Genomic DNA, 27,610 nt, shown 5'->3' with positions numbered 1-27,610 from the left:
CATACAATCATAATTTTTAATGAAGATATTACGTGTGTGTCTATATTATGTGTTATGCTTTAATACATGTTGTCCTTATCTTAATAAAAAAAATTATATATGTACATATAATTTCTGCATATTCTATGTGAAGTATACAATTATTATTTAAATAATGTATAAAACTAATTAACTTAATAAGATTACAAAAATATTTATTACATGTCAAACCTGTATACAACTGAACTTTGTCATGATTATTTTTTATGTGCTCATATGAAAAACTTAATTTTAACTTCTACACTTTTTTCTTTCACATCCTCCAGTTTTTTGCGGCAAAATGAATTTTAGCTCTGCTGTTGGTGCAAAATTGAAATCATGACCCTTACTGGAATTTGACACCGGCTCACCTTCTACAAAATTGTTGACAGTGTTTCTGTTTGAAGTACCATGCTTCAAAGAAGTGGACGAACTTGTACTGGGTATAGATATGTTTGTACTAAGCAATTCTGTATTTACCTTGAAAAAAATCAAGCTTTGAAATAAATAAAAATAAGTTGGAAGTATATACTTACCTAGGTTTTTGACAATTTCTTTAATTTCTCCTTGGTTAAACTCTTTGCATGTGGAAAAGTAGTGAGGCCATTCATTGTATTTTTGTCAACAATTACATACCAATGCATGGACTGAAGGTTTTTTATCCATTTGCCTACAAGGAACAAAATTTATAAATTACCTCATTTAGGTATTAAAAAAAATGAAAGATTTAGTAAAAATACCTTAGTACCTATTCCTTGGCAAAGATATTCATTTTTCTTTTTCCAGGGGCTCTTTTGAAAATTTAAAGATATGACAGGTCCGTTTTTCGCTATGATGCTTTCAATCTGGTGCAAAACACATAACCTTTGTTGGTGTAGTCCACTAAAATAACAAAAACAAAATCAAATATAACAATCAAAACATTATGACATAACCTTAAAATGTATGTATTTTCATAAATTTCAGGATTATTCACTAAAAATTGGTAATTATGAAACTGAATTAAAAAAAAAAACTTGTATGTGTGTAATTGTGATACTTACATTTTATTTTCATATAGGAAAGTAAGAAAGATGCGGAGACTTAAAAATATCTTCCAACATTTGTTTGGATTTTGGGAACTTCCGTTGCCGGTGGCGTTTATGCTTGTGGGCCGGAAAGTGACATTGAAATGACAAGTGAAAGTCTCTTTGTCTTCTTCTTTTTTTCTTCGATTTTTATGGCTTAAGCCCGATAGCAACCAACGTGAGTCAGAATTATGCAAAAACATGTTAAGGTGGCTTTACATAAAGGAATTAAGCTGTTTACCTTCCAAACAATACCAAAGTTGTTAATTCGTTTTTTTAGGCATAATTAACAATTAAATTGTAAATAATGGCTAAGAGTTAAACGATACACTTTATAATATTAAAATTAATAATAGACAGAATTTTATAACTTTTATTGCTACAGAATAGATGTAACTATTTGGTAGTATAGTACTTTTTTCAATCGGACCAAAGCAAATTTTTTAAATTATTTCCAATGTTGATCTGGTTTACGATTTTATTACCGATTCATTTTAGAACCCTGACATAATTTTGATATATGCAGGTTTTGAGAATATTTTCTACTAAACTAAAATTAAAGAGCGGAGCGTATTGTAACACATCATGGTTCTCTGAAGCATGATACCCAGAAATAAGTTAGTAATATTTCAATGAAATTTATTTTTGATTATAATATATAATAAGACCTTTCCTTTTCTCTCTGTATTTACTAAAGATTGACGAAAAACAAAGAAAAACACAAAGTCACGGTCTCACAACATGTAATTAAACGGGCTACACGTGTTTCGCTCTAGTTAGAGCATCATCAGTTACAGCATAAGTGTGTGGAGGATGGCTTCTAAAGGCCTGATGATGCTCTAACTAGAGCGAAACACGTGTAGCCCGTTTAATTACATGTTGTGAGACCGTGACTTTGTGTTTCGTCAATTTTGTATGTTGGTCTCTTAGAGAATAATGGATGAGATTTTTGGATTTATTATAGATGTTAATGTTTTCCAAGTACTAAAAAAAGATAAAGTTGGGTAGAGCACCATGCCGAGGCTAAGGTTTGAACTCAGAGCCTTATGAGGATACGGCAGGTCTCTTCCCCACTGCGTGTTTAGGGCACTCCTTGGATAATTTTGGAGATTTTTTTTTTGTAGTACTGACAAAAATTTTTAAAATTTCTACTGGTCCCCACGGACTAAAGTAGACGCGAAGCGTCTACTTGTTACAATACGCTTCGCGTATTGTAAGAACGCACCGTACATAGTTGAGTGATTTTCGGGACCCTGCGTCACATAAACGTTAATAACTTTGCTTCTATGGCGAATTTTTTTTTCTGGTTTTCACCGTTTTATGTGGGAAGGTTGAGGCTACGTGACGGTGTAGATTTTTTTTGACCACGCCGCCCCGAAGGGGCGGGCGTGGCAAAAAACTGCATTTTTCGCGAAAACAGCCGCTGCAGAGGTTTGTGAAAAACTGACTGAGCCGAATTTTCTGAAACTCACTGACGTCAAAGCCCTTCATGGGAAGCAGTGCAGAAGGGGAGCTTAAAAAAAAAAACCCATTGGAAGTCGGATTTTTCTGTGAATGAAATTTGAACTTTTTGCGCGGTACCTCGCGGACATAAACATTGGTGGGGCCTTAACGGTGACCTTCATGATGATGCGAATAAAACAGCCCTTTTCTACGTGAATGTAGTTATCTTTTTTGTTAAAACAATTTTTTTCAAAAAGCAACTGCTTCCGAGATAAACGAGCTCAAACGTAAATTTTTTTTTTTTGAAAAAAAAAAAAGTGCATTTTTCGAGAAATTATTTTTTTTCTACTAGTAAAAAATTTTTTTAATTTTTTTTGTTTACACCGTTTGAAAGCCTAATCCTTTAGGATTAAATAGAGGTATTATTCATGGTGCTACGTATTATACGGGGTGAGCTGTGTTAACAAATATAAACCCCTTTTTGAGCCTTTTTTTGACCGTTTTTTTCTACTTTTCTTAATAACTCTTTATTGGCGGCACCTAGAAATTTCAAACTTTCAGCATTTTAAGAACTTTTTAAATCCTATTTTTCGACATAGTCTACAGTCTTCTACGTAGAGCAGTTTTTGCTCTACACCTTTTTTTAACTTTGACGCTTTATACCGGCATACCTATGACACCTACGGAAACCATTTTTTTTCTGAAATCACCGGACACTATCTGGCTATAATCCACTAAAAACCGTTTTTCTTCAAATATTACCATTTTCCGGAGGCCCGCTGTTATTTAAGAAAAACCCCCAAAAATAAGCCGTTCCAATCAACCAGTCATACCGTCGACACCACGGGAGCCAACGCATGGTACAAAATAGTTGGCGGTCCAGCACCAAATTGACCCAATGTAAAGGCATACGGACGACGTCACTATCGAGTTGCACATGGTCAGATGACGTAAGCGCGGGGTTTTCGGGGTATTGTGGCGGCAAATTCGGCCCGTTTGCGCTACGAGTTAGAGTAGGAAAAGCGGTTTGAGAGAAGGATGGAGGATGTCTCGCAACAATTATAAACGCGTCGTGTTCATCTCGTGACGTCATGAGTTATTTTATTAATGAATATTATTAGTATTATGGGGACAATTTTACGCGGTTTCTTGATAAATTACTAGGATAAATAAAATGAATATAAATATTAAGAAATATATATTTGAAATATACAGAGGGTATTGATATTACGGAACATTTATGAGGATAATAATAGTATGGAAATAGAATTATACGGGGGGTTTTAAGGTTTTAAGGCATTTATAAGGAAAATATTACTTATAATTATATTAATCATATTATAAAGGGTGTTTTAAGGTTTAAGGACATTGACAAGAAAGATAATATTTATAATAATAGTAATAGCAGCATAAAGGTTAGGACAAGGTATAAATATCTGGAAAAAAAATAATAGTAATAATAGTTTTATTTTAGTTAGGGTTCTTTTAGTGGGGGTTGCTAAATTGGTAATAAATTTATATTAATAGTTTATCAATTTAGAAAAAAAAGACATTGATGCGGTGTCAAAAAAAGGTGTATTTTTATATTTTTTTTACTATATTATTGAGATCACGGCTTTCATAGCTTCAATTCAATAAGTTGATAAATTTTTTTATTCGTTTTTTTTTTCTTTAAATTTTTTTTATTTTATTATAATTGCCTTTTAAAATAAAAATTAAAAAAAAAAAAACAAGAAACAAACCACTTTTTCCTATCCTAATACATTGCTTCTTATGGGACCTGATCTTCCTCTTTAGATTGTGACACTCGTATGAATCGTGGAAAAATTTGTCATAAAGCTTTTTTACTAGTTTTTGAATGGTCTTTAACCAGAAAAAAGAAATTTTGAATTCGGAGCATATTTTGAAAAAATGGTCATTTTGACCCGGATTTTGTTCGAAAATCGAAAAATGCAAAGAAATAGGTTTTCCGTTCATTTTAGAGTCAAATCGGTAATAATCTTTTTTAAAGGTACTCTAAAGTAGTACAGGATAGGAAAATAAAAAATTAAAATTTTGCCATAGGGCTCTTGATAATTCGATATTTATGTTTTACAGTTTTTTTCAATTTTCTCCGATTCTATAATAGCTAGAACCAATTCGTTTTGACAGGCGAATACCTCTTAATATACCCAAGAACTTTTATTCAATACAAAAAGTTATCAGAGTTATAGTTTATTTATAAAAAAATAAAAACCATTTTTTCGAAATTTTTCGTGGGCATACCCCTTTCGATTTTCGACCAAAAAAAAAATTATTTTTTTATTGGGCTTTTTTACTGGAAATTGTTAGTTTAGGGCTTACTTTAAAATTTGCCAATAATCGTTTTAGGAAAAAAAATTGTACGGTGGGAAAAAACCAGTTTTCTTTTGTTTTTCCCACATTTTTACTATAGTATCGCGGGTTCTGTAGCTTTGATTCAATTCGTTTATGGTTTCTTTTATTCCTTATTCTTCTCCTGTCAATTCTTTTTATATCCAGTTACTATTGGTTCTCAAAAATAAAACTGAAAAATCAAAAAAATCCACGAAAAAACCCGGTTTTCTTATCCCCAAACATGAATTCTTATGGGACCTAATCTTTCTATTTATATTGTGGCACTCGTATGGATCGTGGAAAAATTTGTCATGAAGCTTTTTTACTAGTTTTTGAATGGTCTTTAACCAGAAAAAAGAAATTTTGAATTCGGAGCATGTTTTGAAAAAATGGTCATTTTGACCCGGATTTTGTTCGAAAATCGAAAAATGCAAAGAAATAGGTTTTCCGTTCATTTTAGAGTCAAATCGGTAATAATCTTTTTTAAAGGTACTCTAAAGTAGTACAGGATAGGAAAATAAAAAATTAAAATTTTGCCATAGGGCTCTTGATAATTCGATATTTATGTTTTACAGTTTTTTTCAATTTTCTCCGATTCTATGATAGCTAGAACCGATTCGTTTTGACATACGGATATCTCGTAATATTCCCAAGAACTTTTGTTTGAAACAAAAAGTTCTCAGACTCACAGTTAATTCAGAAAAAAATAAAAATCATTTTTTCGAAATTTTTCGTGGGTATACCCCTTTCGATTTTCGACCAAAAAAAAAATTTTTTTTTTATTAAGTTTTTTTACTGGAAATTGTTAGTTTACGGTTTACTTTAAAATTTGCCATTAATCATTTTAGGAAAAAAAAATTGTACGGTGGGAAAAAGGAAGTTTTCTTTTGTTTTTCCCACATTTTTACTTATATCTCGGCTTCTATAGCTTCGATTCAATTCGTTTATGGTTTCTTTTATTTCTTATTCTTCTCCTGTCAATTCTTTTAATACTTTATTACTATTGGCTCTCAAAAATAAAACTGAAAAATCAAAAAAATCCACGAAAAAACCCGGTTTTCTTATCCCCAAACATGAATTCTTATGGGACCTAATCTTTCTATTTATATTGTGGCACTCGTATGGATCGTGGAAAAATTTGTCATGAAGCTTTTTTACTAGTTTTTGAATGGTCTTTAACCAGAAAAAAGAAATTTTGAATTCGGAGCATGTTTTGAAAAAATGGTCATTTTGACCCGGATTTTGTTCGAAAATCGAAAAATGCAAAGAAATAGGTTTTCCGTTCATTTTAGAGTCAAATCGGTAATAATCTTTTTTAAAGGTACTCTAAAGTAGTACAGGATAGGAAAATAAAAAATTAAAATTTTGCCATAGGGCTCTTGATAATTCGATATTTATGTTTTACAGTTTTTTTCAATTTTCTCCGATTCTATGATAGCTAGAACCGATTCGTTTTGACATACGGATATCTCGTAATATTCCCAAGAACTTTTGTTTGAAACAAAAAGTTCTCAGACTCACAGTTAATTCAGAAAAAAATAAAAATCATTTTTTCGAAATTTTTCGTGGGTATACATACCCCTTTCGATTTTCGACCAAAAAAAAAATTTTTTTTTTATTAAGTTTTTTTACTGGAAATTGTTAGTTTACGGTTTACTTTAAAATTTGCCATTAATCATTTTAGGAAAAAAAAATTGTACGGTGGGAAAAAGGAAGTTTTCTTTTGTTTTTCCCACATTTTTACTTATATCTCGGCTTCTATAGCTTCGATTCAATTCGTTTATGGTTTCTTTTATTTCTTATTCTTCTCCTGTCAATTCTTTTAATACTTTATTACTATTGGCTCTCAAAAATAAAACTGAAAAATCAAAAAAATCCACGAAAAAACCCGGTTTTCTTATCCCCAAACATGAATTCTTATGGGACCTAATCTTTCTATTTATATTGTGGCACTCGTATGGATCGTGGAAAAATTTGTCATAAAGCTTTTTTACTAGTTTTTGAATGGTCTTTAACCAGAAAAAAGAAATTTTAAATTCAGAGCATATTTTGAAAAAATGGTCATTTTGACCCCGGATTTTGTTCGAAAATCGAAAATTGCAAAGAAATAGGGTTTCTGTTCATTTTAGAGTCAAATTGGTAATAACCTTTTTTAAAGGTACTCTGAAGTAGTGCAGGATAGAAAAATAAAAAATTGATATTTTTCCATAGGGCTCTTGATAATTCGATATTTATGTTTTACAGTTTTTTGCAATTTTCTCCGATTCTATAATAGCTAGAACCGATTCGTTTTGACATACGGATACCTCGTAATATTCCCGAGAACTTTTGTTTGAAACAAAAAGTTCTCAGACTCAGAGTTAATTCAGAAAAAAATAAAAATCATTTTTTCGAAATTTTTCGTGGGTATACCCCTTTCGATTTTCGACCAAAAAAAAAATTTTTTTTTTATTGAGTTTTTTTACTGGAAATTGTTAGTTTAGGGCTTACTTTAAAATTTGTCAATAATCATTTAAAAAAAAAAAAATTGTACCGTGGGAAAAAACCAGTTTTCTTTTCTTTTTCCCACATTTTTACTAATATCTCGGCTTCTATAGCTTCGATTCAATTCGTTAATAGTTTCTTTTATTACCGATTCTTTTCCTGTTAATTCTTTTTATATTTTATTACAATTGCTTTTCAAAATAAAAATGGAAAATAAAAAAAATCGACATAAAACCTAGTTGTCTTATCCCAATACCCTAATAAATGGGACCCTCTTTTCCCTTTATCTTGTGGCACGTATAAATCGTGGAAAATTTACTTAATAAACTTTTCTACTAAGTTTTGCATGGCCTTTAAGGTAAAAAAAGAAGTTTTGAATTTTAAGCATAATTTGAAAACGCAAATAAAATTATTTTTCAGCGATTATCTGCATACTTTGGTGAATACGCCATAACTTTCATCAGTACGACAGTGAATTAATTGATGAGTTGATTCAGCATATCCACCCTAGATGTCGCTAAAGAATTAACATTAATATTTTTAGTATATTTTTTTTTATCTTGGATGGCCTTTTTAATAGAAAGGTTTACTTTACTTACACTCATGAGACCTAAACTTTTTTGCTCTTGGTTTAACCTGGCTTTTTAGGGCAGAGCCTATTCCCTTCACCAAAAATGTAGGAAATAGAGAAAATAATATTGTCATTTGCCAATAACGACCTTTATTCTCCTTAATGTTTTTAGGCTCTAATGCTACATAACATACAATCATAATTTTTAATGAAGATATTACGTGTGTGTTTATATTATGTGTTATGCTTTAATACATGTTGTCCTTATCTTAATAAAAAAATTTATATATGTACATATAATTTCTGCATATTCTATGTGAAGTATACAATTATTATTTAAATAATATATAAAACTAATTAACTTAATAAGATTACAAAAATATTTATTACATGTCAAACCTGTATACAACTGAACTTTGTCATGATTATTTTTTATGTGCTCATATGAAAAACTTAATTTAACTTCTGCACTTTTTTCTTTCACATCCTCCAGTTTTTTGCGGCAAAATGAATTTTAGCTCTGCTGTTGGTGCAAAATTGAAATCATGTCCCTTACTGGAATTTGACACCGGCTCACCTTCTACAAAATTGTTGACAGTGTTTCTGTTTGAAGTACCATGCTTCAAAGAAGTGGACGAACTTGTACTGGGTATAGATATGTTTGTACTAAGCAATTCTGTATTTACCTTGAAAAAAATCAAGCTTTGAAATAAATAAAAATAAGTTGGAAGTATATACTTACCTAGGTTTTTGACAATTTCTTTAATTTCTCCTTGGTTAACCTCTTTGCATGTGGAAAAGTAGTGAGGCCATTCATTGTATTTTTGTCAACAATTACATACCAATGCATGGACTGAAGGTTTTTTATCCATTTGCCTACAAGGAACAAAATTTATAAATTACCTCATTTAGGTATTAAAAAAAATGAAAGATTTAGTAAAAATACCTTAGTACCTATTCATTGGCAAAGATATTCATTTTTCTTTTTCCAGGGGCTCTTTTGAAAATTTAAAGATATGACAGGTCCGTTTTTCGCTATGATGCTTTCAATCTGGTGCAAAACACATAACCTTTGTTGGTGTAGTCCACTAAAATAACAAAAACAAAATCAAATATAACAATCAAAACATTATGACATAACCTTAAAATGTATGTATTTTCATAAATTTCAGGATTATTCACTAAAAATTGGTAATTATGAAACTGAATTAAAAAAAAAAACTTGTATGTGTGTAATTGTGATACTTACATTTTATTTTCATATAGGAAAGTAAGAAAGATGCGGAGACTTAAAAATATCTTCCAACATTTGTTTGGATTTTGGGAACTTCCGTTGCCGGTGGCGTTTATGCTTGTGGGCCGGAAAGTGACATTGAAATGACAAGTGAAAGTCTCTTCGTCTTCTTCTTTTTTTCTTCGATTTTTATGGCTTAAGCCCGATAGCAACCAACGTGAGTCAGAATTATGCAAAAACATGTTAAGGTGGCTTTACATAAAGGAATTAAGCTGTTTACCTTCCAAACAATACCAAAGTTGTTAATTCGTTTTTTTAGGCATAATTAACAATTAAATTATAAATAATGGCTAAGAGTTAAACGATACACTTTATAATATTAAAATTAATAATAGACAGAATTTTATAACTTTTATTGCTACAGAATAGATGTAACTATTTGGTAGTATAGTACTTTTTTCAATCGGACCAAAGCAAATTTTTTAAATTATTTCCAATGTTGATCTGGTTTACGATTTTATTACCGATTCATTTTAGAACCCTGACATAATTTTGATATATGCAAGTTTTGAGAATATAAATAAACTAAAATTAAAGAGCGGAGCGTATTGTAATACATCATGGTTCTCTGAAGCATGATACCCAGAAATAAGTAAGTAATATGTCCATGAAATTTATTTCTGATTATAATATATAATAAGACCTTCCCTTTTCTCTCTGTATTTACTATAGATTGACGAGAAACAAAGAAAAACACATAGTTACGGTCTCACAACATGTAATTAAACGGGCTACACGTGTTTCGCTCTAGTTAGAGCATCATCAGTTACAGCATAAGTGTGTGGATGGCTTCTAAAGGCCTGATGATGCTCTAACTAGAGCGAAACACGTGTAGCCCGTTTAATTACATGTTGTGAGACCGTGACTTTGTGTTTTTCTTTGTTTTTCGTCAATTTTGTATGTTGGTCTCTTAGAGAATAATGGATGAGATTTTTGGATTTACTATAGATGTTAATTTTTTCGAAGTACTAAAAAAAGAAAAAGTTGGGTAGAGCACCATGCCGAGGCTAAGATTTGAACTCAGAGCCTTATGAGGATACGGCAGGTCTCTTCCCCACTGCGTGTTTAGGGCACTCCTTGGATAATTGTGGAGATTTTTTTTTGTAGTACTGACAAAAATTTTAAAAATTTCTACTGGTCCCCACGGACCAAAGTAGACGCGAAGCGTCTACTTGTTACAATACGCTTCGCGTATTGTAAGAACGCATCCAGCTAAATTGAGGGATTTTCGGACCCTGCGTCACATAAACGCTAATAACTTTGGTTCTATCGCGAATTTTTTTTTCCGGTTTTTACCGTTATATGTAGGAAGGATGAGAGTATATAACGGTGAAAAAATTTTTTCGCCACGCCCACCCCGAAGGGGTGGGCATGGCAAAAAACGGTTTTTTGACAAAAAAAATTTGATTAAGTCGTTGTGGAAAACTGACCGGGCCGATTTTTCTGAAACTCATTGACGTTAAAGGCCTTTATATAAAGCAGCTCCTAAAGGGCGCTTTTTAAGATAAACCCTTTAGAAGTCGGATTTTTCTGTGAATGAATTTTGAACTTTTTGCGCGGTACCTCGCGGACTTAAACGGCCGTGGGGCCTAAACGGTAATGTTCCCGATAATGCGAATAAAACAGCCCTTTTCTACGTAAATGTAGCTTTCTTTTTTATCTTAACTATTTTTTTCCAAAAGAAACTCCTTCCGAGATAAACGAGCTCAAACTTAAAATTTTTTTTTTCGAAAAAAAAAAAGTGAATTTTTCGAGAAATAAATTTTTTTCTACTTCTAAAAAATTTTTTTAATTTTTTTTGTTTACACCGTTTGAAAGCTTAATCCTTTAGGATTAAATAGAGGTATTATTCATGGTGCTACGTATTATACGGGGTGAGCTGTGTTAACAAATATAAACCCCTTTTTGAGCCTTTTTTTGACCGTTTTTTTCTACTTTTCTTAATAACTCTTTATTGGCGGCACCTAGAAATTTCAAACTTTCAGCATTTTAAGAACTTTTTAAATCCTATTTTTCGACATAGTCTACAGTCTTCTACGTAGAGCAGTTTTTGCTCTACACCTTTTTTTAACTTTGACGCTTTATACCGGCATACCTATGACACCTACGGAAACCATTTTTTTTCTGAAATCACCGGACACTATCTGGCTATAATCCACTAAAAACCGTTTTTCTTCAAATGTTACCGTTGTTCCGCAATGCGCTGTTATTTAAGAAAAACCCCCAAAAATAAGCCGTTCCAATCAACCAGTCATACCCTCGAGACACAGGGAGCCAGCTCATGGTACAATAACGGTGGCGGTCCAGCACCAAATTGACCCAATGTAAAGGCATACGGACGACGTCATTATCGAGTCGCACATGGCCAGATGACGTAAGCGCGGGGTTTTCGGGGTATTGTGGCGGCAAATTCGGCCCCGTTTGCGCTACGAGTTAGAGTAGGAAAAGCGGTTTGAGAGAAGGATGGAGGATGTCTGGCAACAATTATAAACGCGTCGTGTTCGTCTCGTGACGTCATGAGTTATTTTATTAATGAATATTATTAGTATTATGGGGACAATTTTACGCGGTTTCTTGATAAATTACTAGGATAAATAAAATGAATATAAATATTAAGAAATATATATTTGAAATATACAGAGGGTATTGATATTACGGAACATTTATGAGGATAATAATAGTATATAAATAGAATTATACGGGGGGGTTTTAAGGTTTTAAGGCATTTATAAGGAAAATATTACTTATAATTATATTAATCATATTATAAAGGGTGTTTTAAGGTTTAAGGACATTGACAAGAAAGATAATATTTATAATAATAGTAATAGCAGCATAAAGGTTAGGACAAGGTATAAATATCTGGAAAAAAAATAATAGTAATAATAGTTTTATTTTAGTTAGGGTTCTTTTAGTGGGGGTTGCTAAATTGGTAATAAATTTATATTAATAGTTTATCAATTTAGAAAAAAAAGACATTGATGCGGTGTCAAAAAAAGGTGTATTTTTATATTTTTTTTACTATAGTATTGAGGACACGGCTTTCATAGCTTCAATTCAATAAGTTGATAAATTTTTTTATTCGTTTTTTTTTTCTTTAAATTTTTTTTATTTTATTATAATTGCCTTTTAAAATAAAAATTAAAAAAAAAAAACAAGAAACAAACCACTTTTTCCTATCCTAATACATTGCTTCTTATGGGACCTGATTTTCCTCTTTAGATTGTGACACTCGTATGAATCGTGGAAAAATTTGTCATAAAGCTTTTTTACTAGTTTTTGAATGGTCTTTAACCAGAAAAAAGAAATTTTGAATTCGGAGCATATTTTGAAAAAATGGTCATTTTGACCCGGATTTTGTTCGAAAATCGAAAAATGCAAAGAAATAGGTTTTCCGTTCATTTTAGAGTCAAATCGGTAATAATCTTTTTTAAAGGTACTCTAAAGTAGTACAGGATAGGAAAATAAAAAATTAAAATTTTGCCATAGGGCTCTTGATAATTCGATATTTATGTTTTACAGTTTTTTTCAATTTTCTGCGATTCTATAATAGCTAGAACCAATTCGTTTTGACAGGCGAATACCTCTTAATATACCCAAGAACTTTTATTTAATACAAAAAGTTATCAGAGTTATAGTTTATTTATAAAAAAATAAAAACCATTTTTTCGAAATTTTTCGTGGGTATACCCCTTTCGATTTTCGACCAAAAAAAAAATTATTTTTTTATTGGGCTTTTTTACTGGAAATTGTTAGTTTAGGGCTTACTTTAAAATTTGCCAATAATCGTTTTAGGAAAAAAAATTGTACGGTGGGAAAAAACCAGTTTTCTTTTGTTTTTCCCACATTTTTACTATAGTATCGCGGGTTCTGTAGCTTTGATTCAATTCGTTTATGGTTTCTTTTATTCCTTATTCTTCTCCTGTCAATTCTTTTTATATCCAGTTACTATTGGTTCTCAAAAATAAAACTGAAAAATCAAAAAAATCCACGAAAAAACCCGGTTTTCTTATCCCCAAACATGAATTCTTATGGGACCTAATCTTTCTATTTATATTGTGGCACTCGTATGGATCGTGGAAAAATTTGTCATAAAGCTTTTTTACTAGTTTTTGAATGGTCTTTAACCAGAAAAAAGAAATTTTGAATTCGGAGCATGTTTTGAAAAAATGGTCATTTTGACCCGGATTTTGTTCGAAAATCGAAAAATGCAAAGAAATAGGTTTTCCGTTCATTTTAGAGTCAAATCGGTAATAATCTTTTTTAAAGGTACTCTAAAGTAGTACAGGATAGGAAAATAAAAAATTAAAATTTTGCCATAGGGCTCTTGATAATTCGATATTTATGTTTTACAGTTTTTTTCAATTTTCTCCGATTCTATGATAGCTAGAACCGATTAGTTTTGACATACGGATATCTCGTAATATTCCCGAGAACTTTTGTTTGAAACAAAAAGTTCTCAGACTCACAGTTAATTCAGAAAAAAATAAAAATCATTTTTTCGAAATTTTTCGTGGGTATACCCCTTTCGATTTTCGACCAAAAAAAAAATTTTTTTTTTATTGAGTTTTTTTACTGGAAATTGTTAGTTTACGGTTTACTTTAAAATTTGCCATTAATCATTTTAGGAAAAAAAAATTGTACGGTGGGAAAAAGGAAGTTTTCTTTTGTTTTTCCCACATTTTTACTTATATCTCGGCTTCTATAGCTTCGATTCAATTCGTTTATGGTTTCTTTTATTTCTTATTCTTCTCCTGTCAATTCTTTTAATACTTTATTACTATTGGCTCTCAAAAATAAAACTGAAAAATCAAAAAAATCCACGAAAAAACCCGGTTTTCTTATCCCCAAACATGAATTCTTATGGGACCTAATCTTTCTATTTATATTGTGGCACTCGTATGGATCGTGGAAAAATTTGTCATGAAGCTTTTTTACTAGTTTTTGAATGGTCTTTAACCAGAAAAAAGAAATTTTAAATTCAGAGCATATTTTGAAAAAATGGTCATTTTGACCCCGGATTTTGTTCGAAAATCGAAAATTGCAAAGAAATAGGGTTTCTGTTCATTTTAGAGTCAAATTGGTAATAACCTTTTTTAAAGGTACTCTGAAGTAGTGCAGGATAGAAAAATAAAAAATTGATATTTTTCCATAGGGCTCTTGATAATTCGATATTTATGTTTTACAGTTTTTTGCAATTTTCTCCGATTCTATAATAGCTAGAACCGATTCGTTTTGACATACGGATACCTCGTAATATTCCCGAGAACTTTTGTTTGAAACAAAAAGTTCTCAGACTCACAGTTAATTCAGAAAAAAATAAAAATCATTTTTTCGAAATTTTTCGTGGGTATACCCCTTTCGATTTTCGACCAAAAAAAAAATTTTTTTTTTATTGAGTTTTTTTACTGGAAATTGTTAGTTTAGGGCTTACTTTAAAATTTGTCAATAATCATTTAAAAAAAAAAAAAATTGTACCGTGGGAAAAAACCAGTTTTCTTTTGTTTTTCCCACATTTTTACTAATATCTCGGCTTCTATAGCTTCGATTCAATTCGTTAATAGTTTCTTTTATTACCGATTCTTTTCCTGTTAATTCTTTTTATATTTTATTACAATTGCTTTTCAAAATAAAAATGGAAAATAAAAAAAATCGACATAAAAACCTAGTTGTCTTATCCCAATACCCTAATAAATGGGACCCTCTTTTCCCTTTATCTTGTGGCACGTATAAATCGTGGAAAATTTACTTAATAAACTTTTCTACTAAGTTTTGCATGGCCTTTAAGGTAAAAAAAGAAGTTTTGAATTTTAAGCATAATTTGAAAACGCAAATAAGATTATTTTGAAATCAGCGATTATCTGCATACTTTGGTGAATACGCCATAACTTTCATCAGTACGACAGTGAATTAATTGATGAGTTGATTCAGCATATCCACCCTAGATGTCGCTAAAGAATTAACATTAATATTTTTAGTATATTTTTTTTTATCTTGGATGGCCTTTTTAATAGAAAGGTTTACTTTACTTACACTCATGAGACCTAAACTTTTTTGCTCTTGGTTTAACCTGGCTTTTTAGGGCAGAGCCTATTCCCTTCACCAAAAATGTAGGAAATAGAGAAAATAATATTGTCATTTGCCAATAACGACCTTTATTCTCCTTAATGTTTTTAGGCTCTAATGCTACATAACATACAATCATAATTTTTAATGAAGATATTACGTGTGTGTTTATATTATGTGTTATGCTTTAATACATGTTGTCCTTATCTTAATAAAAAAATTTATATATGTACATATAATTTCTGCATATTCTATGTGAAGTATTCAATTATTATTTAAATAATATATAAAACTAATTAACTTAATAAGATTACAAAAATATTTATTACATGTCAAACCTGTATACAACTGACCTTTGTCATGATTATTTTTTATGTGCTCATATGAAAAACTTAATTTTAACTTCTGCACTTTTTTCTTTCACATCCTCCAGTTTTTTGCGGCAAAATGAATTTTAGCTCTGCTGTTGGTGCAAAATTGAAATCATGTCCCTTACTGGAATTTGACACCGGCTCACCTTCTACAAAATTGTTGACAGTGTTTCTGTTTGAAGTACCATGCTTCAAAGAAGTGGACGAACTTGTACTGGGTATAGATATGTTTGTACTAAGCAATTCTGTATTTACCTTGAAAAAAATCAAGCTTTGAAATAAATAAAAATAAGTTGGAAGTATATACTTACCTAGGTTTTTGACAATTTCTTTAATTTCTCCTTGGTTAACCTCTTTGCATGTGGAAAAGTAGTGAGGCCATTCATTGTATTTTTGTCAACAATTACATACCAATGCATGGACTGAAGGTTTTTTATCCATTTGCCTACAAGGAACAAAATTTATAAATTACCTCATTTAGGTATTAAAAAAAATGAAAGATTTAGTAAAAATACCTTAGTACCTATTCCTTGGCAAAGATATTCATTTTTCTTTTTCCAGGGGCTCTTTTGAAAATTTAAAGATATGACAGGTCCGTTTTTCGCTATGATGCTTTCAATCTGGTGCAAAACACATAACCTTTGTTGGTGTAGTCCACTAAAATAACAAAAACAAAATCAAATATAACAATCAAAACATTATGACATAACCTTAAAATGTATGTATTTTCATAAATTTCAGGATTATTCACTAAAAATTGGTAATTATGAAACTGAATTAAAAAAAAAAACTTGTATGTGTGTAATTGTGATACTTACATTTTATTTTCATATAGGAAAGTAAGAAAGATGCGGAGACTTAAAAATATCTTCCAACATTTGTTTGGATTTTGGGAACTTCCGTTGCCGGTGGCGTTTATGCTTGTGGGCCGGAAAGTGACATTGAAATGACAAGTGAAAGTCTCTTCGTCTTCTTCTTTTTTTCTTCGATTTTTATGGCTTAAGCCCGATAGCAACCAACGTGAGTCAGAATTATGCAAAAACATGTTAAGGTGGCTTTACATAAAGGAATTAAGCTGTTTACCTTCCAAACAATACCAAAGTTGTTAATTCGTTTTTTTAGGCATAATTAACAATTAAATTATAAATAATGGCTAAGAGTTAAACGATACACTTTATAATATTAAAATTAATAATAGACAGAATTTTATAACTTTTATTGCTACAGAATAGATGTAACTATTTGGTAGTATAGTACTTTTTTCAATCGGACCAAAGCAAATTTTTTAAATTATTTCCAATGTTGATCTGGTTTACGATTTTATTACCGATTCATTTTAGAACCCTGACATAATTTTGATATATGTAGGTTTTGAGAATATTTTCTACTAAACTAAAATTAAAGAGCGGAGCGTATTGTAACACATCATGGTTCTCTGAAGCATGATACCCAGAAATAAGTTAGTAATATTTCAATGAAATTTATTTTTGATTATAATATATAATAAGACCTTTCCTTTTCTCTCTGTATTTACTATAGATTGACGAAAAACAAAGAAAAACACAAAGTCACGGTCTCACAACATGTAATTAAACGGGCTACACGTGTTTCGCTCTAGTTGGAGCATCATCAGTTACAGCATAAGTGTGTGGATGGCTTCTAAAGGCCTGATGATGCTCTAACTAGAGCGAAACACGTGTAGCCCGTTTAATTACATGTTGTGAGACCGTGACTTTGTGTTTCGTCAATTTTGTATGTTGGTCTCTTACAGAATAATGGATGAGATTTTTGGATTTATTATAGATGTTAATGTTTTCCAAGTACTAAAAAAAGAAAAAGTTGGGTAGAGCACCATGCCGAGGCTAAGGTTTGAACTCAGAGCCTTATGAGGGTACGGCAGGTCTCTTCCCCACTGCGTGTTTAGGGCACTCCTTGGATAATTTTGGAGATTTTTTTTTTGTAGTACTGACAAAAATTTTTAAAATTTCTACTGGTCCCCACGGACTAAAGTAGACGCGAAGCGTCTACTTGTTACAATACGCTTCGCGTATTGTAAGAACGCACCGGAAAAAAATGGTGGAGGTTCCGACTTGCGACACATAAACGCTAATAACTTTTGTTCTATGGCGAATTTTTTTTTTCTGGTTTTCACCGTTTTATGTGGGAAGGTTAAGGCTACGTGATGATGTAAATTTTTTTTGGCCATGCCGCCCCGAAGGGGCGGGCGTGGCAAAAAAACCGCTTTTTTCGCGAAAACAGTCGGTGCAGCAACTTGTGGAAAACTGACTGAGCCAAATTTTCTGAAACTCATTGACGTCAAAGGCCTTTATGCAAAGCAACTCCCAAAGGGCGCTTTTTAAGATAAACCCTTTAGAAGTCGGATTTTTCTGTGAATGAATTTTGAACTTTTTGCGCGGTACCTCGCGGACTTAAACGGCTGTGGGGCCTAAACGGTAATGTTCCCGACAATGCGAATAAAACAGCCCTTTTCTACGTAAATGTAGCTTTCTTTTTTATTAAAACTATTTTTTTCCAAAAGAAACTCCTTCCGAGATAAACGAGCTCAAACTTAAAATTTTTTTTTTCGAAAAAAAAAAAAGTGAATTTTTCGAGAAATAAATTTTTTTCTACTTCTAAAAAATTTTTTTAATTTTTTTTGTTTACACCGTTTGAAAGCTTAATCCTTTAGGATTAAATAGAGGTATTATTCATGGTGCTACATATTATACAGGGTGAGCTGTGTTAACAAATATAAACCCCTTTTTGAGCCTTTTTTTGACCGTTTTTTTCTACTTTTCTTAATAACTCTTTATTGGCAGCACCTAGAAATTTCAAACTTTCAGCATTTTAAGAACTTTTTCAATGCTATTTTTCGACATAGTCTACAGTCTTCTACGTAGAGCGGTTTTTGCTCTACACCTTTTTTTAACTTTGACGCTTTATACCGGCATACCTATGACACCTACGAAAACCATTTTTTTTCTGAAATCACCGGACACTATCTGGCTATAATCCACTAAAAACCGTTTTTCTTCAAATGTTACCGTTTTTTCCGCAACGAGCTGTTATTTAAGAAAAACCCCCAAAAATAAGCCGTTCCAATCAACCAGTCATACCCTCGAGACACAGGGAGCCAGCTCATGGTACAATAACGTTGGCGGTCCAGCACCAAATTGACCCAATGTAAAGGCATACGGACGACGTCACTATCGAGTCGCACATGGTCTGATGACGTAAGCGCGGGGTTTTCGGGGTTTTGTGGCGGCAAATTCGGCCCGTTTGCGCTACGAGTTAGAGTAGGAAAAGCGGTTTGAGAGAAGGATGGAGGAGGTCTGGCAACAATTATAAACGCGTAGTGTTCGTCTCGTGACGTCATGAGTTATTTTATTAATGAATATTATTAGTATTATGGGGACAATTTTACGCGGTTTCTTGATAAATTATTAGGATAAATAAAACGAATATAAATATTAATAAATATATATTTGAAATATACGGAGGGTATTGATATTATGGAACATTTATGAGGATAATAATAGTATATATAGTCGAAGTCGTTTATAATAGTCAGTGACTCATCGTTAGCATTAGGGCCACCGAGACGGTTGCGCGGTGAGAGACGTAGCTAGCAGCGGCGTAGACATTTTTAAAAAGTGATTTTAGTATATTATATAAATTATTATTTATTTAAGCACATAATAATTTTATTATGATTTCAATATTATTGTCTCGATTATTGTAATGAAAATATTTAGTGTAATTTATAATAAAATTATAAATAATAATTAATTTATAATAGGTATAATGAAATTATAAATGTATGTAGTTCAATAAATGAAGGAAACTTTGTTGCAATAAACAAGTTTTAAATAATAAATATTGTACCTCTATAATGGTTAAAACGCGTTAATTGCTATCAGAGGTTTCATCAGAAGAACTTGAAGAAGAATCATCGCTATCACTATTTTCAGAGCCAGGAGTGATAATAAGTGGTTCCACAACAACTTCAATGTGATTATCCAAATCCCAGATTTTTTGCTCCTCTTTCACCACATGTTCGATGCACTTTTGCCAGTTGGTGGGTGTTACATTACCGATAGCTTCATTTAATAACACTTTAAGGTCATTTACACTTCGCCCTTTTATTTGTGCCCATATAAGTTCTATCGGGTTAAGTTCACAATGATACGGCGGTAACCGCAATATTGTAACCCCACTGTCTCGCGCCATTTCATCAACCACATATTTAATATATTGTGCTTTGTGGACAGGAACAATATCAAGCAATTGTGCCTTAAGCATGTCTTCGTCAAATTTTATATCGCCTTTTGATTTTAACCAATCTTTTATATCATTTTTTCGCCAAGCAGTCGTGGGTATTTTTTCCACTGGCCGACTATGATAAGGTGCATTGTCTATCACTATAACTGAACCGGGCTGCATACAGTTCAACACGGACGAAAACCATTTTTCAAAAACCTCAGCGTTCATGTCTTCATGATAGTCTCCCGATTTTCTGGATTCAAAAACATTCAGACCTCCTTCCAAAAATCCAGAGTCACTACCTATATGGGTAATAATTAGACGACGACTTTTTCCAGAAGGCGATTTCAAACCCGTGGAAAGCCCATCAAGAAAAGCTTGCCGTAAATTTGTTACATTTAAGTCTTGCCATACTTTTCCACGGGTGTGTCCTTCATTAAGCCATGTTTCATCGGTATAATAAATTTTTCTTCCTTCGCGCCCAGTGGCGAAGCGTACGAGTAGACAAGGTAGACACTGTCTACCCAAAATTATCCAGTTATTTGTCATTAATTTATTACGTAATTATTTCATGTAATTGTTGAATTAAAATTTTAAAAAAAATTAACACAGAACGTAGTCGCTCTCCTTACTATTATTATATAGTATCTAAACGGCTATAATATCTATCTATCTATAATATATAAGGCTCGCCCCGCCTGACGCATCAATTGAAATAAAAATGCAGGCTGACACCCAATTAATGTATACGAGCCCCAGGAAGACACATTGATATTTGTCTTCCGAAATTTGGAGCATCTAATCGAACCATATACGCATCAAGCAGGTGACAGAGGTCCGGCCGTATCAGTATTCACCCTATTACGTATGCAAAATTTACTCGCGGGAAAGACTCTCACGAGATGTGTTCTATCGAAATCGACCAGCTATTTTATTATGCTGTTGAGGGTTATTGCTTATGGACACGCTTTTGATCAATCTGCATTTCGCATTTGGCATTTGATGCGGACGCGTGCTATAGTAATTTAATAATAAGTATTTTTATTTTTGGGTGTATAGGAAAGGTTTTTTTAGTGGTTTTTAGTGGAACGACTGTTCGATATTGGCAATTGTATTTTAGTTGTGTTTTTATTTGTCTTTAATTAATTTTAAAATAATGGATATTATGGATTTATAAGTTATAAGTAGTATTTATTTTTATCTATCTATCTTTTTATGCTAGTAGTAATTTTTTTTTTCTTTTTTATATCACTACATAATTTTTCTCTTTGAGTTAATATTTCATGCGCTTTCATTCTCTATTTCATTAAAGTGAATAATATTGAATACCACATTTTTTTCTAATTAACGATTTTTATTCTTTGTCTACCCGAAAAAAAAGTTCACGCTTCGCCACTGTTCGCGCCGATGTTTACGAATTTCATCTAAATATTTCCTTCGCCACAAAACAATCTCTTTTTTGTCAATCAAAAAACTTTTCCGGTTCCAAATAACGAAAATTTAGGTCGCGTAAGTTCGCTTTAAAACACCAACGGAAATTTTAGGTAAATAATTGTCACTATCAAGTTTTAATTTTCACTTAATTTTCTTAATAGTTGGCATCTCATTTCGAAAAAAAAATCCGTGCTTTTTTCGTCTAATGATATATTTTATGCCCTCATCTAGAACAATTTTTTTCCTGCCCCTTTTTTTCTACTTTTTTTGTTTTCATTAACTTTAAGAGACCTAAAAACTGTTCTGGAACTAACTTTTGTCAAATTTCTGCATAATTCTGCCGCGTCCTCAACCGACAAATCGGGATTTTTAGCACGAACACTTTCATATACAGTTTTAACTAGTTGATATTCCGCAGAAGTGAAATAATGTCTTTTTGCTTTTTTGGCAGGCGGCGGGACACAACTTGTCGGAGGTTCTTTGTTTTCCATATTTAACAAAAACACCGTATTAAACACCGAAAAAAAATACCGTAAATTAATAATATTATAAGTAATAAAATAAATTTATAATATATATTATTTATATTAATATAAATAATATATATATTAATATATATATTATTTATTATAATAACGTATAATAACGCAAGCAACTGTAACAACACTAAATTAAACAATAAACCCGCAAACACGCCCATGGGATGTATCAAATAAACGTATAACAAGGAAAGCATGTGTCTGCGTTTATAGGCGTTGCCATTCTGTTAAAAGTAATGACTGTTTATCTCGCTGCCCCCATTTACCGCGAAACAAGAGAGAAAAGGACGAGTAATATATTTGGCACCACTGCGCACTTTATGCGAGCAAGGCGGGACTATGACAACAACCACTGAGTTTACACAATTGGAGTAGGCGCGTGTCACCGGCTTTCAATGGATTTTGTATTTAGGGAATTAAATATTATTTTAAGCCACTCTAGTTGTGTTGCTTGTTGGTTTTTTCTGACGTCACTGACTATTATAAACGACTTCGACTATAAATAGAATTATACGGGGGGTTTTAAGGTTTTAAGGCATTTATAAGGAAAATATTATTTGTCTTAATAGTAATCGGAATATACCGGGGGTTTTAAGGTTTTAAGGCATTTATAAGGAAAATAATATTTATAATAATAGTAATATTAATCTACAGGGTGTTTTAAAGTTTAAGTGCATTAATAAGGAGAATATTATTTATAATAAAAGTAATATTAATCGTCAGCATATTTTAGGGTTTTAGTGCTTTCATAAGGAAAATATTATTTATAATTATAGTAATCGTATTATAAAGGGTGTTTTAAGGTTTAAGGACATTTACAAGAAAGATAATATTATAATAATAGTAATAGCAGCATAAAGGTTAAGACAAGGTATAAATATCTGGAAAAAAAATAATAGTAATAATAGTTTTATTTTAGTTAGGGTTCTTTTAGTGGGGGTTGCTAAATTGGTAATAAATTTATATAAATAGTTTATCAATTTAGAAAAAAAAGACATTGATGCGTTGTCAAAAAAAGGTGTATTTTTTGTATTATTTTACTATATTACTGATATCACGGCTTTTATAGCTTCAATTCAATAAGTTGATAAATTTTTTATTCGTTTTCTATTCTTTAAATTTTTTTTATTTTATTATAATTGCCTTTTAAAATAAAAATTAAAAAAAAAAACAAGAAACAAACCACTTTTTCTTATCCTAATACATTGCTTCTTATGGGACCTGATCTTTCTCTTTAGATTGTGACACTCGTATGAATCGTGGAAAAATTCGTCATAAAGCTTTTTTACTAGTTTTTGAATGGTCTTTAAGCAGAAGAAAGAAATTTTGAATTCGGAGCATATTTTGAAAAAATTGTCATTTTGACCCCGGATTTTGTTCGAAAATCGAAAATTGCAAAGAAATAGGGTTTCTGTTCATTTTAGAGTCAAATTGGTAATAACCTTTTTTAAAGGTACTCTGAAGTAGTGTAGGATAGAAAAATAAAAAATTGATATTTTTTCATAGGGCCCTTGATAATTCGATATTTATGTTTTACAGTTTTTTTCAATTTTCTCCAATTCTATGATAGCTAGAACCGATTCGTTTTGACATACGGATACCTCGTAATATTCCCGAGAACTTTTGTTTGAAACAAAAAGTTCTCAGACTCACAGTTAATTCAGAAAAAAATAAAAATCATTTTTTCGAAAATTTTCGTGGGTGTACCCCTTTCGATTTTCGAACAAAAAATTTTTTTTTTTTTATTGAGTTTTTTTACTGGAAATTGTTAGTTTAGGGCCTACTTGAAAATTTGCCAATAATCATTTTAGGAAAAAAAAATTGTACGGTGGGAAAAAGGAAGTTTTCTTTTATTTTTCCCACATTTTTACTTATATCTCGGCTTCTATAGCTTCGATTCAATTCGTTTATGATTTCTTTTATTTCTTATTCTTCTCCTGTCAATTCTTTTGATATTTTATTACTATTTGCTTTCAAAAATAAAACTGAAAAATCAAAAAAATCCACGAAAAAACCCGGTTTTCTTATCCCCAAACATGAATTCTTATTGGACCTAATCTTTCTATTTATATTGTGGCACTCGTATGAATCGTGGAATAATTTGTCATAAAGCTTTTTTACTAGTTTTTGAATGGTCTTTAACCAGAAAAAAGAAATTTTGAATTCGGAGCATATTTTGAAAAAATGGTCATTTTGACCCCGGATTTTGTTCGAAAATCGAAAATTGCAAAGAAATAGGGTTTTTATTCATTTTAGAGTCAAATTGGTAATAACCTTTTTTAAAGGTACTCTGAAGTAGTGCAGGATAGAAAAATAAAAAATTGATATTTTTCCATAGGGCTCTTGATAATTTGATATTTATATTTTACAGTTTTTTTCAAGTTTCTCCGATTCTATAATAGCTAGAACCGATTTATTTTGACATGCGAATACCTCGTAAAATTCCTAAGAACTTTTGTTGGAAACAAAAAGTTCTCAGACTTACAGTTAATTTAGAAAAAAATAAAAATCATTTTTTTGAAATTTTTCGTGGGTATACCCCTTTCGATTTTCGACCAAAAAAAAAATTATTTTTTTATTTAGTTTTTTTACTGGAAATTGTTAGTTTAGGGCTTACTCTAAAATTTGTCAATAATCATTAAAAAAAAAAAAAAATTACCGTGGGAAAAAACCAATTTTCTTTTGTTTTTCCCACATTTTTACTAATATCTCGGCCCCTATAGCTTCGATTTAATTCGTTAATAGTTTCTTTTATTACCGATTCTTTTCATGTTAATTCTTTTTATATTTTATTATAATTGCTTTTCAAAATAAAAATGGAAAATAAAAAAAATCGACATAAAAACCTGGTTGTCTTATCCCAATACCCTAATAAACGGGACCCTCTTTTCCCTTTATCTTGTGGCACGTATAAATCGTGGAAAATTTACTTATTAAACTTTTCTACTAAGTTTTGAATGGTCTTTAAGGTACAAAAAGAAGTTTTGAATTTGAAGCATAATTTGAAAACGCAAATGAAATTATTTTGAATTCAGCGATTATCTGCATACTTTGGTGAATACGCCATAACTTTCATCAGTACGACAGTGAATTAATTGATGAGTTGATTCAGCATATCCACCCTAGATGTCGCTAAAGAATTAACATTAATATTTTTAGTATATTTTTTTTAATCTTGGATGTCCTTTTCAATAGAAAGGTTTACTTTACTTACACTCATGAGACATAAACTTTTTTGCTCTTGATTTAACCTGGCTTCTTAGGGCAAAGCCTATTCCCTTCACCAAAAATGTAGGAAATAGAGAAAATAATATTGTCATTTGCCAATAACAACCTTTATTCTCCTTAATGTTTTTAGGCTCTAATGTTACATAACATACAATTATAATTTTTAATAAAGATATTACATGTGTGTCTATATTATGTGTTATGCTTTAATACATGTTCTCCTTATCTTAATAAAATTTTTTATATATGTACATTTAATTTCTATCTATTCTATGTGAACTATACAATTATTAGTTAAATAATGTATAAAACTAATTAACTTATAAGATTACTATTATTAAATAAGGTTACAAAATATTTATTACATGTCAAACCTGTATACAACTGAACTTTGTTATGAATATTTTTTATATGCTCATATGAAAAACTTAATTTGCAAAACTTAATAAGTAAAATGAATTTCGGCTCTGCTGTTGGTGCAAAATTGAAATCATGTCTCTTACTGGAATTTGACATGGGCTCACCTTCTACCAAATCGTTGACAGTTTCTCTGTTTAAAGTACCATGCTTCAAAGAAGTGGACAAACTTGTACTGGGTATAGATAAGTTTGTACTAAGCAATTCTGTATTTACCTAAATTATTTTGAAAAAAATCAAGCTTCGGAATAAATAAAGATAAGTTGGAAGTATAGACCTACCTAGGTTTCTGACAATTTCTTTAATTTCTCCTTGGTTAACCTCTTTGCATGTGGAAAAGTAGTGAGGCCATTCATTGTATTTTAGTCAATATTATATTAATTACATACCAATGCATGGACTGAAGGTTTTTTATCCATTTGCCTACAAGGAACAAAATTTATAGAATACCTCATTTAGATATTAAAAAAAATGAAAGATTTAGTAAAAATACCTTAGTATTCCTTAGCAGAGATATTAATTTTTCTTTTTCCAGGGGCTCTTTTGGAAATTTAAAGAAATGACAGGTCCGTTTTTCGCTATGATGCTTTCAATCTGGTGCAAAACACATAACCTTTGTTGGTGTAGTCCACTAAAATCACAAAAACAAAATATAACACAAATATAACAATCAAAATATTATGACATAACCTTAAAATGTATGTGTTTTCATAAATTTCAGGATTATTCACTAAAAATTGGTAATTATGAAACTGAATTTAAAAAAAAAACTTTCGTATGTGTTTAATTGTGATACTTACATTTTATTTTCATATAGAAAAGTAAGAAAGATGTGGAAACTTAAAAATATCTTCCAACATTTGTTTCGATTTTGGGAACTCCCGTTGCCGGTGGCGTTTATGCTTGTGGGCCGGAAAGTGACATTGAAATGACAAGTGAAAGTGGGCGTCTTCTTCTTTTTTTCTTCGATTTTTATGGCTTAAGCCCGATAGCAACCAACGTGAGTCAGAATTATGCAAAAACATGTTAAGGTGGCTTTACATAAAGGAATTAAGCTGTTTACCTTCCAAACAATACCAAAGTTGTTAATTCGTTTTTTTAGGCATAATTAACAATTAAATTGTAAATAATGGCTAAGAGTTAAACGATACACTTTATAATATTAAAATTAATAATAGACAGAATTTTATAACTTTTATTGCTACAGAATAGATGTAACTATTTGGTAGTATAGTACTTTTTTCAATCGGACCAAAGCAAATTTTTTAAATTATTTCCAATGTTGATCTGGTTTACGATTTTATTACCGATTCATTTTAGAACCTTGACATAATTTTGATATATGCAGGTTTTGAGAATATTTTCTACTAAACTAAAATTAAAGAACGGAGCGTATTGTAACACATCATGGTTCTCTGAAGCATGATACCCAGAAATAAGTAAGTAATATTTCCATGAAATTTATTTCTGATTATAATATATAATAAGACCTTCCCTTTTCTCTCTGCATTTACTATAGATTGACGAAAAACAAAGAAAAACACAAAGTCACGGTCTCCCAAAATGTAATTAAATGGGCTACACGTGTTTCGCTCTAGTTAGAGCATCATCAGTTACAGCATAAGTGTGTGGATGGCTTCTAAAGGCCTGATGATGCTCTAACTAGAGCGAAACACGTGTAGCCCGTTTAATTACATGTTGTGAGACCGTGACTTTGTGTTTTTCTTTGTTTTTCGTCAATTTTGTATGTTGGTCTCTTAGAGAATAATGGATGAGATTTTTGGATTTACTATAGATGTTAATTTTTTCGAAGTACTAAAAAAAGAAAAAGTTGGATAGAGCACCATGCCGAGGCTAAGGTTTGAACTCAGAGCCTTATGAGGATACGGCAGGTCTCTTCCCCACTGCGTGTTTAGGGCACTCCTTGGATAATTTTGGAGATTTTTTTTTTGTAGTACTGACAAAAATTTTAAAAATTTCTACTGGTCCCCACGGACTAAAGTAGACGCGAAGCGTCTACTTGTTACAATACGCTTCGCGTATTGTAAGAACGCACCGAC

General features: G+C 31.1%; 1 long non-coding RNA gene across 5 annotated transcripts; it reads right to left on the bottom strand.

Annotated features, from left to right (window-relative positions):
- Nucleotides 1-177: 177 nt before the first annotated feature.
- Nucleotides 178-26,367, bottom strand: LOC126749614 (uncharacterized). Of its 5 annotated transcripts, none has more exons than XR_007665180.1 (5): nt 26,351-26,367; nt 16,185-16,326; nt 15,981-16,114; nt 15,652-15,924; nt 8,072-8,352 (listed from the first exon to the last, which is right to left on the bottom strand). It is a non-coding gene; the product is annotated as an uncharacterized LOC126749614 (long non-coding RNA). The 5 variants fall into 5 exon arrangements; XR_007665179.1 differs by lacking the exon at nt 26,351-26,367 and adding an exon at nt 16,488-17,265 and having other exon boundaries at nt 8,135-8,352; XR_007665182.1 differs by lacking the exon at nt 26,351-26,367 and adding an exon at nt 16,488-17,265 and having other exon boundaries at nt 8,135-8,352; nt 16,185-16,308.
- Between the last annotated feature and the right edge of the window lie 1,243 nt (nt 26,368-27,610).

Source organism: Anthonomus grandis, unplaced genomic scaffold (assembly GCF_022605725.1).
Source record: "Anthonomus grandis grandis unplaced genomic scaffold, icAntGran1.3 ctg00000379.1, whole genome shotgun sequence".
NCBI classification, from domain to species: Eukaryota; Metazoa; Arthropoda; class Insecta; order Coleoptera; family Curculionidae; genus Anthonomus; species Anthonomus grandis.
Note: the sequence above shows the minus strand (reverse complement) of the source record. Positions and strands in the feature narration are given on the sequence as shown.